The sequence below is a fragment of the Bradysia coprophila genome, unplaced genomic scaffold (assembly GCF_014529535.1).
Source record: "Bradysia coprophila strain Holo2 unplaced genomic scaffold, BU_Bcop_v1 contig_176, whole genome shotgun sequence".
NCBI classification, from domain to species: Eukaryota; Metazoa; Arthropoda; class Insecta; order Diptera; family Sciaridae; genus Bradysia; species Bradysia coprophila.
The window spans coordinates 464197-479217 of record NW_023503442.1 but is presented as its reverse complement, the minus strand read 5'-3'; the positions used below and the strand labels follow the sequence as shown (position 1 = coordinate 479217).

The window sequence follows — 15021 nt, the reverse complement described above, 5'->3', positions numbered from 1 at the left end:
AGGAAGTTTCGCTTAACCAAACAAAATATCCAAACATCGATTACAAAAGAACTACAATTGGAACAGCAAAATGATTCAAACGGTAAAACATGGCAGGACATAAACTCATCATCTTGTAAAGGAATTATTTCTCAATCATTAATTAATTCAAATAATTCTTGAAGATCTCATACTACTTAATTTTGAGATAACGCCTTTAAATAGATTATCATTATAGTAGCAAGTTAGGCGATTAAAGATGATGCAACAAGAATTTTGTATACCATTGTCGATTGCATTATATTTTCAATATTCGTTAAATAACCGCCAAATGCTTGCGGGAGTATTTCTACTCAAGAAAGTCTTTTGATTTATGAGAAATTCAAAATACATTGACTATATGGAAAATGTATGATTGAACTAGTACAAGAGAAAGACCTCTTAGAGAGAAAAACAATTAAGAAATTCCGAAGATGAAAATCTTGGTTTTTTATGAATAAGCGCATATGGGAAAACAATAAAATTTAATGGGTTTTTTACGACTTGCTATACCTTCAATGTTAAATTCACTATAAGTAAAGGTTAAACGCTAGCTAAGGATTGATTCAGTTTCATTCAGTTTAATTTGTCTTAAGTTGTCTCACCCGACCCGCGACTATTAGAATTAACCATACTAAAAGTGACATTGTGTTTTTGTGTGTAATTGAATTAATTTCTAATAAAGTGTTTGAAAATAAAGAAGTGATTTTTAATATTTCTTCAATCTATCCGATCAGTAAGCCGAAAAATCTACGTAGCAAACTTCAGAAAACAAACGGGACACGATCTGTTATATACACACCTTGCAAGAATTGGAGTGAAAGACTCACATCTATACAGATTATGTAATCATTCAGAGCAAACATCGGAACATCTACTAGAATGCAACAACCTCCGTGGTTTCAGAGAAAATATTGAAAATCTTGAAGAAGAAGAGTTCTTTGCTGACACATGCACATCTAATGGAGATTGACATACACATAGAAGAAGGAACATGCACATCATGTGTTGTACCAACGGTTCAAAATTGGATTTGAAATAAAAATGTCCACACCGCCGTAATTTGGGTAAAAAACAATTTCCTGTGGAAATAACAAAAGAATTTCCAGCCCGGCAAGTTCGTGTCTCAACCGTGCACATCAAAATTTTGATTTCAAATCCAATTCGATTCTAGTATTTCTAAAGCTGCAAGTTAAGAAGAATTAATCGCGGAATATAGCGTTTCTCTAGAAAAAAAAGTTCTTTACTGAGATCTATTGTTACAGATTGAAATTTATGTTGCCTACTAGGCAATGCCTAGCCTTAATAGGCTCACATAGTCTTGTACGTATAGTGGAGGTCCATAGCCTAAAAATAGTTGAGTTCATAGTAGAATTGTGAAATTTGGACTAGTGATACAGCTTGTTATTCTGATTCGAGAACGATTGACAGACCTTGAAAAAACCCCACCCACCACCCCCTTTTTGGATGGAATTGGTTTTAGAGTGTTAGATAGATTAATAATGACTCTATAATGCCGCAATAAGTCTTAATTTGTACAGTATTGCAAATGAAATGAATAAAAATGAAAATGGGCATGTGAGGGCTGGCCTTAACTGAGCTAGGGCCCTATAAGTGCTTGAGTGTTTTTAAAGTATATTGACATATATAAGAAGCTTACAACTGCATGTGGCACGTCAAATGAAAGGTATTGACAGTGCCAATCAGGGAAAAAAAGTCTGCCAAAATCGGTTCAGTGGTTCGTAAGATAGAGCCCTAAGACTGAGGTGGACACTAGGCCCTAGTTGCTTTTAGCGTGTAGGTCGAGAAAATTACAGCAGTTTTTCACAGTTTCTGTTCTATTTAAAAGGTAGTGGCTATGCCGATCTACAAAAAAAATGTTTATAGAAATCAAATGACCGACTCGTAAGTTAGAGCCCTTGTTGTGAACCAAGTACAGGGCGCCAAGTCGTTTTTGCTTGTAGGTCGGTCAAATTTGATTAGATTTCAACTAGATTAGATTCGCTTTACTACATAGATATTGATCGTACCAATCAGGGGAAAAAAAGTTTATGAAATTCGGTTCACCACAGAGTGAGCTAGGTGCCTTGGAATGAGCTCGTATCCGGCTACTCGACCGTACAGTGAAGGTGGTGTTTTTTTATCAATATTTCGAGTAAACTTTGACGGAATTTCATGAATTTTTTTTTGCTCAAGAGCGAAAGATATTGAACGTACCTTTCAGAAAAACTTAAAAAAAGAAAATCCATAGACGAAATCAGTGAAAAGGGTCTAAACACTGAGAAATATTTGGGCTGATCGGCCAGCCATGAATCACAAGCTGTATCACTGGTCCAAGTTTCACAATTCTACTATGAACTGAACTATTTTTGGACCTTTACACTAGCATGGACCTCTACTAGTAGAAATTTGCATTGTTTTGAATTATAACATTTTTTATGTACCGTACCACTTGTTAATTACCGTAAGACATTTTTCACAAATTGAAACAGTAAAAAAAACAGAATTTGTGCGTACGCTCCCCCTCACACTTTTATCGAATTTTCGATCCTTCTTAAAAGAGTCTTGATTCTTAATCAAATTGGAAAAAAAATCGATTCGATATTAGACGAATAAGACATGAATTCAGATTGATTCTCAAACAATACACATTTTTTTTGTCTATGTAACTTTATACATATATTTTGTCATAAATAAATCAATCAAAAAAACACTTGTCTATTCGTTTTGGTCATCTTAGCCAAATTGAAAACTTCTGATGTAGTGTTTCTTCAATATTTAAAATGCGTACCGTCCGTTAAATCATGTAACTGTAAGAAAATGCGTAAGTAAATTTGTTCAATTGATTTCTATCAGATTTTTTTTATATTCATAAGTTACGTAAACAACAGCTAAGTCCTGCTTTACAGTTTCCAAAAACAGGCACAAGCTCACATTCTTTCAAGCACTCAGTACCAATGATAGGGAGCCCTAGTAGTGTGCACTCGGCAGCTGAAACAAAATAAAAAACAAAGTTGTATTTACTCGATAGTCAATTTTTCATCATTTCAGTCGAAGTAAATAAATATGATTGGATTTCTGTAATTTAAAGTAAATGTATTAAATGAAGCAATCCCAACAAAAATCTCTACGAGAAAAGTGTGACGCAGTCTTGGAAGTACAATTTCTAAAATAAATGATATCGCTAGAGTTGACGCTTTCAGCTTCGTTACGCAAAAATTAAATTGTACACCCAAATAGTTCAAACAAGCTGGCTTAGTTTTCCTCATCATCTGCCAAATAATTTTTACCAAAAAAAAAATTGACTTACAGTTTGTTCAAAAATGAAATGCACAGTTTTCAGTATTTCGAGACAGTTGACAATTTCAATCTGTCAGATAGTAAAGGATGCGTTTAATTAACCAGCGCATTAACAGATTTGAAATTTGAATGGTTTTTTTCCACAGCTACAGATTTTTGCATGTTAAGTTTCTTACATTTTTTGCAAATAGCATTTTAATAGTAGGAAACTTAGATTTCGTCAGAAGAATTTGCGAACGGAAAAATGTAAATTTATTTTTAGTCTGAGTATTGTTCTACATCTATAATTTCTCTTAGATCGTGTCTTTATTCAAAGAAATCGATGGTGTTGTGCAGCGGCTAACTGTTAAAACCCAGCCACTATTGAGAATTTTAAATAAATCGAAATAATCCAATCCACAATACATTCCATAACTTTTAACAGTTGTCAAAAATACTATAGCTGCATATATTAGCGACTCTTTTTCAAATACCGAATAAATTTGCTTCAAGTCAAGTTCAATTTTTGCATTGATCAACTATTTTTGGTGATCTTTCTAGTAATTATTACGCACTACATGGGAATCATAGAGTTGAATTAACCTATAATTAACACACATTTAAAAGTTGCTTTTGTTAAATATTCAATGCACAAAACCTATTCTACAAAACCAGTCCACTGAGCCAACAAACATGTTCTATTGAAATTTCAATTGTCAAAATAATATCGAAGCCATTGATTTATGATGACGACAAGGTACATTCATCTCTCAGAAATTTTACTTTTTCATTTCTTTTATTGTTTTGTTTATTTTTTTGTGTTTTTTACGAAATCCTTTTCATTATTCATGATAACTCGAAGTAAGTAGAAAAACATAAAAAGTAATGAGAACGTAAAATTTCTGCGAGATGAATGTTCCTTCTCGGCATCATAAATCAATGGCTTCGATGTCATTTTGACAATTGCCATTTCAATAGAAATGTATGTTGGCCGAATGAACTGGTTTTGTAGAATAAGTTTTGTGCATTGAATAACAAAAGCAACTATTAAATGTGTGTAAAGTAGAATTTAATTCAACTCTATTCCCATGTAGTGCGTAATAATTACTGGAATGATCACTGAAACTAATTGATAAATGCAAAAATTGATCTATTCGCCTAGTCGGTTGGACTGTAGAGGAGCCACATTTTTTTATAATTGTTGACAAATTTTTTTTCCCTGATGCTTATTTGTGTTTCCAATATCGTCACTTCAAGTGCTGATAAAACTTCTTGTAAAAAATTTGCTAAATGTATGAAGCAGACGGTCTTTCTACAGATTTGAGTATTCAAAGACCATCGATTTGTTTGAATAGAAACACGATCTAAGAGAAATCATAGATGTAGAACAATACTCAGACTCAAAATAAATTTACATTTTTCCATCCGCGAATTCTTCCTACGAAATCTAAGTTTCCTACTATTAAAATGCTATCTGCCAAAAATGTAAGAAACTTAACATGCAAAAATATGTAGCTGTGGAAAAAATCATTCAAATTTCAAATCTTTTAATGCGCCGGGTAATTAAACGCATCCTTTACTATCTGACAGATTGCAATTTTGAAAGTCTCGAAATACTAAAAACTGTGCATTTCATTTTTGAACAAACTGTAAAACAACAAAAATTTTACCAGAAACATCTGCGTTACAACAGCTAAGTCCTGCTTCACAGTTTCCAAAAACAGGCGCAAGCTCACATTCTTTCAAGCACTCAGTACCAATGATAGGGAGCCCTAGTAGTGTGCACTCGGCAGCTGAAACAAAATAATATATATATATTATATCAATATAATAAACAAGGCATCAGAAGAGTCGAAGCGTTTGCTGCGACTGAGCCCCGTACAGTCCCGTAAACCTATTGCGTCCGTAACCATAATACGTCCGTAGCCCTAATACGCCTGTAACCCTAATACGTCTTCCACCCTCTTATGCGCCTGTTACCAAAATGCTTCCATAACCCGCTTGCGTCCTTGACATTATTGCCCACCTAGCCGAAGTTCGGCATAGTCAAATTTACTGAAAGTGTTCATTTTTAAAATTGCGCATAGCGCAATTACGAAAGCCCGTACGAAGTACCTCTCAAATAAAACCAACAATTCAATTACCTCTCAAATAAAACAAAAACTAGCAAAATCTGATGAGATTTATTCGATTTATGTGCAAAAAACACTGAGGGCCGAGTAGCGGCCTCAGTCCAAGGACCTAATTCTTGAAATTTTTCCACAACACGCTATTTAGTGTGCAAGTACATCTCAGATTTTACAAAAATTGGCAAAAATGGATGAATTTCACTTCATTTTTACCGATTTATATCGATTTTAATAAAATCCAATATGGCCGTTGGCAGCCATTTTGTTAGAAGACTGGAAGTAGTTCTGACGATTTACATTCGTTAAAACCTTTCAAACAAAAAAAAATCATGAAATTCGGTCAAAATTTACTCGAGATATTGTCAAAATACACCACGTTCACTGTACTGCCGAGTAGCCGGATATGAGCTCACTCCAAGGGACCTAGCTTACGCTCCGGTCAACTAAATTTTCCCTGTTTGGTACGTTTAATACCTATCTAATAAAGCAAAAATAATCGAAATCTGTTCAAATTTAGCTGACCTATGTGGGAAAACTGCTTGGAGCCCGTTGCCCGTTAACACCAAGGGCTCTAACTCACGAGTCGGTCATCCGAATTTTAAAAACTTTTTTTTTGCCGATTGGTATTGTAAATACCTTTCGTTTGACGTATCACTTACACCTGAAGCATTAAAATGTCTGGAGATATCATTGAAAAACCCTAATTCGCTTATGGGGCTCCAGCTCGGGAGGGGTCGACCCAAAATCGGCCATCTTCGAACTTAGCCTTTCTTTTGACACTACCAAACGGGGAAAAAAAAGAATTATCAAAAAAAGTTTTGATTTACTCCAGCTAGAGGGGTGACAGACGGACGGACATTTTCTTTATTGCGGATTCGTCATCTATGAACATAGGCAAATGCTTTGCACTAACCGTCTGCTTCTAATTCGACATGTTACAAACGGCACATTAAACCTATAAGCCCCCAGTACTTCGTACGGGGCTAAAAACAAAGTTGTATTTACTCGATAGTCAATTTTTCATCATTTCAGTCGAAGTAAATAAATATGGTTGGATTTCTGTAATTTAAAGTAAATGTATTAAATGAAGCAATCCCAACAAAAATCTCTACGAGAAAAGTGTGACGCAGTCTTGGAAGTACAATTTCGAAAATAAATGATATCACTAGAGTTGACGCTTTCAGCTTCGTTACGCAAAAATTAAATTTTACACCCAAATAGTTCAAACAAGCTGGCTTAGTTTTCCTCATCATCTGCCAAATAATTTTTACCAAAAAAAATTTGACTTAAAACAACAAAAATTTTACCAAAAAAATCTGCGTCGCAAAGTGACAGATGTTCGGTAACAGACCTACAAGAAAATTTATCTGCCACATGAAATGAACGTTCTTCCAGGAATCCGACTGTCATTAATTCTTAGCCGAATCAGGCTAATCCTGTTGCTGATTTAAATGGATGTAGATCAGTGTTGCCGTTCATGCGTCGCTGCCTAACATCGGCCTCCCATCTATTTCGACCTCCACAAAAAAAACTTCTATGAGATTTTTGTTAGCTGTATGTATAGTCCTATTCTACTGTTTGGAGTCCAATGCAACAGAAAAAATTAAATCCGAAAGAAGTTAGTCGGAAAAGTCTTCGTGGTTCCATTTTTACTCAAGTGGGATTAAATTCCTGTGGATGTTGTGAGCTTCCCAGAACAGAAGCGTTTTTGAAAAATCATCATCTATTTGGCCTAAAATTGGGGCAAAATGACTCAATTGAGAAAATCGAATAATTGCGTTTTGCTTTCGTTGTTAAAAGTGTAACTTTCTGCATGACTTATTGATAAACATTTTAATCTAACGATAAAATAATTGTGTATTCGGCCACACAGCCACACAGGATATGCCAATTTAATAAATTTTTGTAAACCAGAGAGCGACACAATATCAGAATATCAGAATATTGTCATTAACAGACATCTGAAAAAATGTTTTAATTTTAAAATTTTTAAAATTTAATTGAGTGGAGTTACCTGTGCTCCCATTTATCAATAAACTGAACGACAGTACTGCCAACAGAGCAACTAAAATGGCCGACTTTGGTGTCATTTTTAACAGTCTTTATAATTAAACAAAAAAACTTATTCCAACAAAACTCTGCTCACTGAACTGATGAAGGTGCCGACAATTAGGCTTTTATATAGCGACAAATCTGTTTGTTGTGTATCCACCTGCGCGTGCTTTACAATACATTTTCAGACCCGTACGAAATAATGGGGCTTATAGGTTTACGCATTCGTTTGTAACACGTCGAATTGGACTCCCTGATTAAGGGGAAACCTATAGGGTTGTCCAGAGATTCCAAATCAACGAAAAAAATGTCCGTCTGTCCGTACTGTAACTTCAGAAAAACGCATCCGATTTTGAAAATTCCCCGTTTTGTAATCTGCGAATCTCAATGGAGTTCCTGGAGTTGAAAGCGCTTCCAACCTATGTCGCAAATGCAACAGAGAGAACGAAACAATAGCTCACGTGTCCGGACAAACAACCAGCAAATTACATCCAGACATCACAATGCGAAACATCAAGCTATTGCGGCTGAAAGGATACGACTGCTTCGAAGAAGTATACGCAATTGACATCGAAGGCCGATCCAGATTCAGTGATATCATTGCCATAGACAGCAAATCGAGGAAAGCATTCATAATCGATCCAACAGTACGATATGAGACCAGCGACACCGAACAAGATTCTAAGATCCAATCAGAAAAGAGACAAATCTACGAAAACTGCACACCAATTTACAAAGAAAAATATAGTGCAAGTTTCGGAAAGCTCAAATGCTCAGTTCGTGTGCTTTGGTTTGGGTCGCACGGAACGGTGGGGAAAAGTGTGATAGATTTCTTCAGAGAATTTGATAGATTTCTTCAGAGAATTAAACTTAGATATTTCAAAGCTTAATCAAATTACGGAAGACATTTTGGTCGATACGATCCGGATTATTAAGAACCACATATATGGTACCTAGTTACTAATAATTTAACGTTCAATTTTGACTTAGCTTTTCGCTGTAAATATTTTGTAATTTATTATTGATGGATATGCTGTGTGGACGGGGCAACCGTCTCTAAGAGGGCAGCACACTTTGTTTTATAAATAAAGATTTTTCTTCTTCAAAAGGAAGGCTTTGTTCGAAGATGGGTGATTATGGGTCGATCCCTCCCGAGCTGGGGCCCAATAAGTGCTTTAGGGCTTAGGAAGATATTTCCGGACATTTAAACGCTACACTCGTAAAAGTTACATCAAATGAAAGGTATTTACAATACCGACCAACAAAAAAAAGTTTTGAGAAATAGAAATTGGATCACCGACTCGTAAGTTAGAGCCCTTAGTGTGAACCGGGTACAGGGCGCCAAACAGTTTTTGCTTGTAGGTCGGCTAAATTTGAACCGATTTCGTCTATTTTCGCTTTATTGGATAGGTATTGACCGTACCAATTAGGGAAAATAAGTTTATGAAATTCGGTTCACCGGAGCGTGAGCTAGGTCTCTTGGAGTTATATAGCTGTTTAAATAGGAATTTATGAAATTTGACTTCGTACGGGGCTGTCGATATTGCCTCCTGCAATTTCTTTGTAAATGATAACAAGGAAAAGAATGGATAATGTAAGTGCAAGTGATTTTAAAAGGCTCACAGGTGTTCAGCAGAGCGGAGAATGAAGTTAGGGAGATGAACACTTTCACATTAAAGGCTTTTGATACAAAGAGATGTTTCGTGCGGGTCGGCGTTAGGTTATGTTTTCTAGACAACAGCAAAATGTTTTTAGGTCTTTTTTCTGAAATGATACACCCAAAAAATGAAATTTTTGATGTACATTAAAGTCGCCCAATTTCTAAGAGTAACGCGGATAAAGTACGTTTTGTGTGAATAATTTATGGATGAGCAAGTCTTATCTCTTTTTTGGAGGTTTTATCCGTACGTTTATTGGCATTACGTAGAGGCTAAGCCAGTCGCATCCATAATTCATACCTTCAATCTGATGAGGCCGATCAAGGTGATTATAAAATGAAACGTCGCTCGTAAAATTTGCAACTAGCTTGTCTACCATTACCAGTTAGGCTGTGATTTCGAAACTATGATTTCCCGTATATCCATGTTCTAAAAAAGTTGATTCCCGTCATATAATGGAAAAGTTTGAAAAACGTTAAGCGAGCGGATTGACAGAAGGCACTGGACTAGAGACACAAAAAATAGTTTGCCTATCATTCACACCTGTTCAAACAAAATTCCATTTAACTGAACGTCGACGTAAACAACTGACTATTCGGCTCAATGTTTTGTTCATGGTAAACAAAACACATAAACTAAATGCGCACTTTAAGTTTTGGAATTTTCTAACATATTGGAACGGTTTCGTTCTGAAGCACTTTTTACTCAATCGAATGCTATTATCATAATAGACTTTGTTATTGAACCATCTAAGCGTGACTATCGTATGTATGAGAAACTTTACAAGATAATACTTAATAATCCAATTGAGATCATTAACAATCGAATTGAAAGAATGAGATGACAATGCGCAATACCAAATCAAAAACCTGTTACTGAAAATCAATACCACAAAATAAGCAAGCAAGAGGAAATCAAGCGATCAGTTCTCGCTTGTCTTCTTCTTCATAAGTTTGCCCAACTTCTTGATGAAAATTTGTGTTTCGGGACTTACGGCGCCAAAAGTTTCGAAAGCGAGTGGAGTGAACTCGTAGTGTTGCTTCAGGTCCAGGTAATTGTTGTGCTTCGTTCGCTCTGCTTGGTCTGTCGCGCATCCACATTGAACGAATGTCAAGCTCAAATATGATGAAGCGGTAGTATTGACCACGGTAACGTCCCAAATTAAAGTTCTACCACGGCTCCAAGGATAGCATGTTAAACAGTCTGGTCTTTTGCCATCACGACGTGAGGGTCCATAAGGTTCAAGGTCGGTGGGAAACCCCGCTGAACTAAAGAAGAATATTGGGTTCAATTCCCTTACATCGGGAAACATTTCGAACAAAGTTGGATGTAGCCCTTAAAAAGCGATTATTTCAAGAAAAGAATACCGCAAAATTAGTCGTTGTTACAAAGTTACACATTTAACTATTATATGCCATGCACGAATTGTGAAATCGTTCGTCCGATCACGATATCGTGTTCATTTTCTCAACCGCAAAGCGTATAAATCTTAGAGTCGGAGAACTATTGTATCCGGGTTTTCTAAGGTTCTTAACCTTTCTTAACCTACACTTTATCCCACAGCTAATGAAATACACAAATTTAAATTTACTACATTATAGGACTTTTTCCGAATTTTTAGACATCACAGGGTGGTTGTGAAATATCTTCGAAAATCGATTTTTAAAATCGGGTGAGTGACCGTGAGTTAGGGCCTTTGAAGTGAAAGGCTACTCGGCCCTATGTGTATTTTGCATATAAGTCGAGTAAATTTGATCCGTTTTTCCTAATTTTTGTTTCATTTGAAAGGTAATCGAACAACGAACAACGAATAAAATGGGTGCTTGGACTAAGGCCACTACTACGGCCCTATGTGTATTTTACGTAGAACTCGAGTAAATTTCATTCGCTTTTCGTAATTTTTGTTTGATTTGGAAGGTAATCGAAGGCCGAATAGCATTTTGTTGAAAAAATTTGGGTCCTGAACGAGACTGACCGAGTGGTCTCGTTTTGAATATTTTACGAGAATGTAAGAGACCGAACGAGTAGTCTTTTCGGATTATTTTTCGTTGGAATTTAAGAGACTGACCGAGTGGTCTCGTTTTGAATATTTTACGAGAATGTAAGAGACTGACAGAGTGGTCTTTCTCGGATTATTTTTCGTTGGAATATTCAAAACAAGACCACTCGGTCAGTCTCTTAAAGTCCAACGAAAAACATTCCAAGAAAGATCACTCGGTCGGTCTCTTACATTCTCGTAAAATATTCAAAACGAGACTACTCGGTCAGTCTCCCAAATTCCAACGAAAAATAATCCGAGAAAAACCACTCGGTCGGTCTCAAAATTTTAACAACGGTTCGAAATAAGACCTAAAGGTAGATATATGCAATTTAGCAACACGCGTAAGGTGGCTGGCAGTCCAATCAAAAGTTAAGCATCATTCGGTGCGGTTAGTACTTGGAGTGGTGACCAGAAAATACATCACGAAATAAAAAAAGGTAAAAAAATTAAATAATACTGAAACTTCTATCATTTCAGCGAATTATAAGAAAAAATAAAAAACTGTGCCATCTGTAAATACAGGAAGAAACTACAGCTTATAAAGACAATGAAATATCTCACAGATGGAAAATGAGTGGAAATGAGAGTTATCAGAAGATGTCGAAAAGAAAGTAAGAGTTCTCAGATGACTTCAAAAGGATCTCAAAAAAAAAACTAAATGATACTTCTCTAAGAACCTCAAACAATATCGAAAAAAGTGAGAGTTCTCAGATAGTCTCAAAAGATGTCGAAAAGTGAGACTTCTCAGATGGCCTCTTAAAAGATCTAGAAAAAACTGAAAGAGACTTCTCAAAGAGTCTCAAAAATATTTTGAGTATCGAACATAATCAAATCGAAAAAAGAGACCACTCAGTCGGTCTCGTAAACTATTTTGAAAAGAGACCACTCAGTCGGTCTCGCAAATTATATAAAAAAGAGGCCACTCGGTCAATCTCGTAAAATACAGCAGAAGAGACCACTCGGTCGGTCGCGTGAAATACAGAAGAAGAGACCACTCGGTCAGTCTCTTAAAATACAGAAGAAGAGACCACTCGGTCAGTCTCATATAGTCAAACATTTAAAACGAGACTTCTCATCAGTTTTGCAATCATCATCATCATCAATTCATCAGTATATGATAAGAAACCAGTCTCAAAGGTTCGAAAAGAGACGTCTCATCTCCATACAAAAAAAACGGTCACATTCACTTTTTTTACTTGGGACACATTACATTAGTATTTTACTGCTATGTGAGACAAAATCGAGAATCGCTTCGCTCACTTGTTATATACAATATGTACATAAGAAGTGATTCGAGATTTTTCTCACATAGCAGTACGATATTTTATCTTCCATATGTGTGACTATTTCATACATTCAGCGTTTCTGTATATATTTTATTTAGCGTATGGTATATTTTCTAACAGTGTTACAATTAAAGTGAACGTACATTCGTTAATAAATTAATTCGTCAAGTGAAAAAAGGAGAGAAGTGAAACGTCACTGAAATTCGTCAACAATAACAGCAATCAGTCGGCACAAAGACAAACAAACTGACATAAATATCACAGAGTCCGGTTGCAATTATCACAGAAACTCGATTGGCGTGGACGAACGGTAAATATCACAGGTCGAGCTTGTTCAGCCATTCTAGCGCCCCACTGGTTAATTTTACGATGTCCGCAATTTCGCCCCTGTATTTATAGATCGGACAATCCATCAACAGGTGTGTGGTGCTCTGGCAAGCGAATCCACATTCGCAGCTGGGATCGTTTCTCAGATTCCACTTGGACATCATTTCGTTACACCGTCCATGCTTCGTCCTCAGCCGATTGAGGTTACACCAGGCTTTACGCGGCAAATGAAGTTCTTTTGATCTAGCGCCAGTGGTGAGATTTTCACTATCGAAAAGAAGGCTGGTTAAGCCACTACGTTCCCATTTCTCTTTCCAGACGGTTTTCGGCTCGAATTCGTTTTGCAGAAGGTTTCGTGCAGTGAATGTCGGTGCATTCCTGGACTTTAGCCTTACAATAGTTGGCAGTGAAAAGTCGCTGTGTAATGGGATTTCGCTGTACTCGTTCACTTTCCGGCATTGAGCGACCAGTGCATTCTGTCGGCGGATGTGCGGTGGTACAATGCTGCTGAGAGCAGGGAGCCATTCGGTCGGAGTAGACTTAACCGTGCCAGTGATTATTCTCATAGAAACGTTAAGGTCCACATCAACTTTCCTGGCATGCGCGCTATTGATCCACGTTTGACAACAGTATTCGGCACATGAGTAAACAAGCGCTAGTGCGGTCGTACGGAGACATGCAGCAGCAGCTCCCCATGATGTTCCCGTTAATTTCCGAAGCAAATTGTTCCTGGTGGTGAGTTTAGCTCGGAGCTTCCCAATATGCGGTACGTGAGTGAACGATCCAGTTTTACTCCCAGGTAAACCCAAAGTATATAAACACTGAAGGTAGCGCAGATCCACAAAAACATGCGAATCCCTACTTTGAGGTGAATTTATTGTATATCAATACACATGCGTACAACATGCTGTAAATATATGCTGCTATTCCCTGGGGGACTGCGCTACCTTCAGTGTTTATATACTTTGGGTAAACCGGGTGGAATTCGTGATTTAGCTTCACACCATCGAACATGACATGCAGTTCCATTTTTGCCAATTTATTGTTTAGGTGGAAGCAGCTCGCAACGGTTTTGGTAATGCTCGGGATCAGCCTCCATTGCTTGCAATATCGGACGAACTCTTCCATATCTCTGGTGAGCGTTTCATTGATCACACTAATCAGTTTGTGCTGGTAACCGTAAGCCATATTGTCCGCGTATAGGAATTTCCGAGCAATCGATGTCGGAAGGTCATGTATGTACAAGTTGAACAGAAGACGAGAGAGTACGGAGCCTTGAGCGAGGCCGTTATTTAGTTTCCTGAATCGGCTGCATTTATCGGTCAGCAACACTTGGAACAGTCTGTCGCTGAGCATATTTGAGACTAGGTTGACGATCTGTATATAAACTCGAAGACATACAAACACAAACGTTTGGTTTATGTGTACGAAAGCATCATGTGTGACAATTAAACAAAATCAAAGCAACAAATCGGGATTTAATCGTGAATCTTGGTCGCCGAACCGGCTAGAGCGCGTCAATTTTATGCACATGATCTTGAGTTCTATTCTCACAACAAACATTTTTTTATATTTTTTCATTCTGTTATCAAAAAACTGTTAATTAACTGATCTCCGGTATCGTAGGGAGATTTTCAGCTTAAAGAAATGTCTGCTGTACACCGGGACCTTATGCTGAAAACAAACGAAACATTGAAAACGTATTTTGGTCCTAGTTTTCATTGACAAATGCAGCAATCGCAATTTTCGATAGAGAAATTTCTAACTTTAATTGACAGTTGCGACAATTTCGTCATGAAAACAAGGACCAAAACATGTTTTGAATACCTCGTTTGTTTTCAGCATTAGCCTTTCTCATTTTGATTACACCACATTTGTAGTTACACATTTCTGCAGATATTTGTCCAAACGAAAAACTAATTGCGATACCGAAATCCTGAGATAAAACACTACACAACATAATTGTGAATAACGACAATCCGTTTGATCAAAATTTGATTATAAATAAATTAAGTAAAGTGAATCTCCGTCAGGTCACTGGTTTTTCTCTTCAAAATAAACGGAAATAAAATTTACCCTAGAAGAGTAATAAAATTATATCCCTAGAAAACCAGAATAACGTATGACTTAGAGTTTATATACAGAAACGAGTAATGTATGAATAGTCACACATGGAAGATAAAATAATTTTACTTTAACTACATTAACCGGCGCAATAGACTTACGGTCAA

The 15021-nt window shown here is 36.6% G+C and overlaps 2 long non-coding RNA genes across 3 annotated transcripts; one reads left to right on the top strand and one right to left on the bottom strand.

Annotated features, from left to right (window-relative positions):
* Positions 1–2682: 2682 nt before the first annotated feature.
* On the bottom strand, positions 2683–7561 carry LOC119075066. The gene is made up of 4 exons (XR_005087295.1): positions 7441–7561; positions 4968–5090; positions 2899–3009; positions 2683–2828 (listed from the first exon to the last, which is right to left on the bottom strand). It is a non-coding gene; the product is annotated as an uncharacterized LOC119075066 (long non-coding RNA).
* A 5128-nt stretch (positions 7562–12689) lies between these two features.
* Positions 12690–14402, top strand: LOC119075067. Of its 2 annotated transcripts, XR_005087297.1 has the most exons (5): positions 12696–12773; positions 12863–13045; positions 13109–13556; positions 13841–13925; positions 13994–14402. It is a non-coding gene; the product is annotated as an uncharacterized LOC119075067 (long non-coding RNA). The 2 variants fall into 2 exon arrangements; XR_005087296.1 differs by having other exon boundaries at positions 12690–13045.
* Positions 14403–15021: the final 619 nt, after the last annotated feature.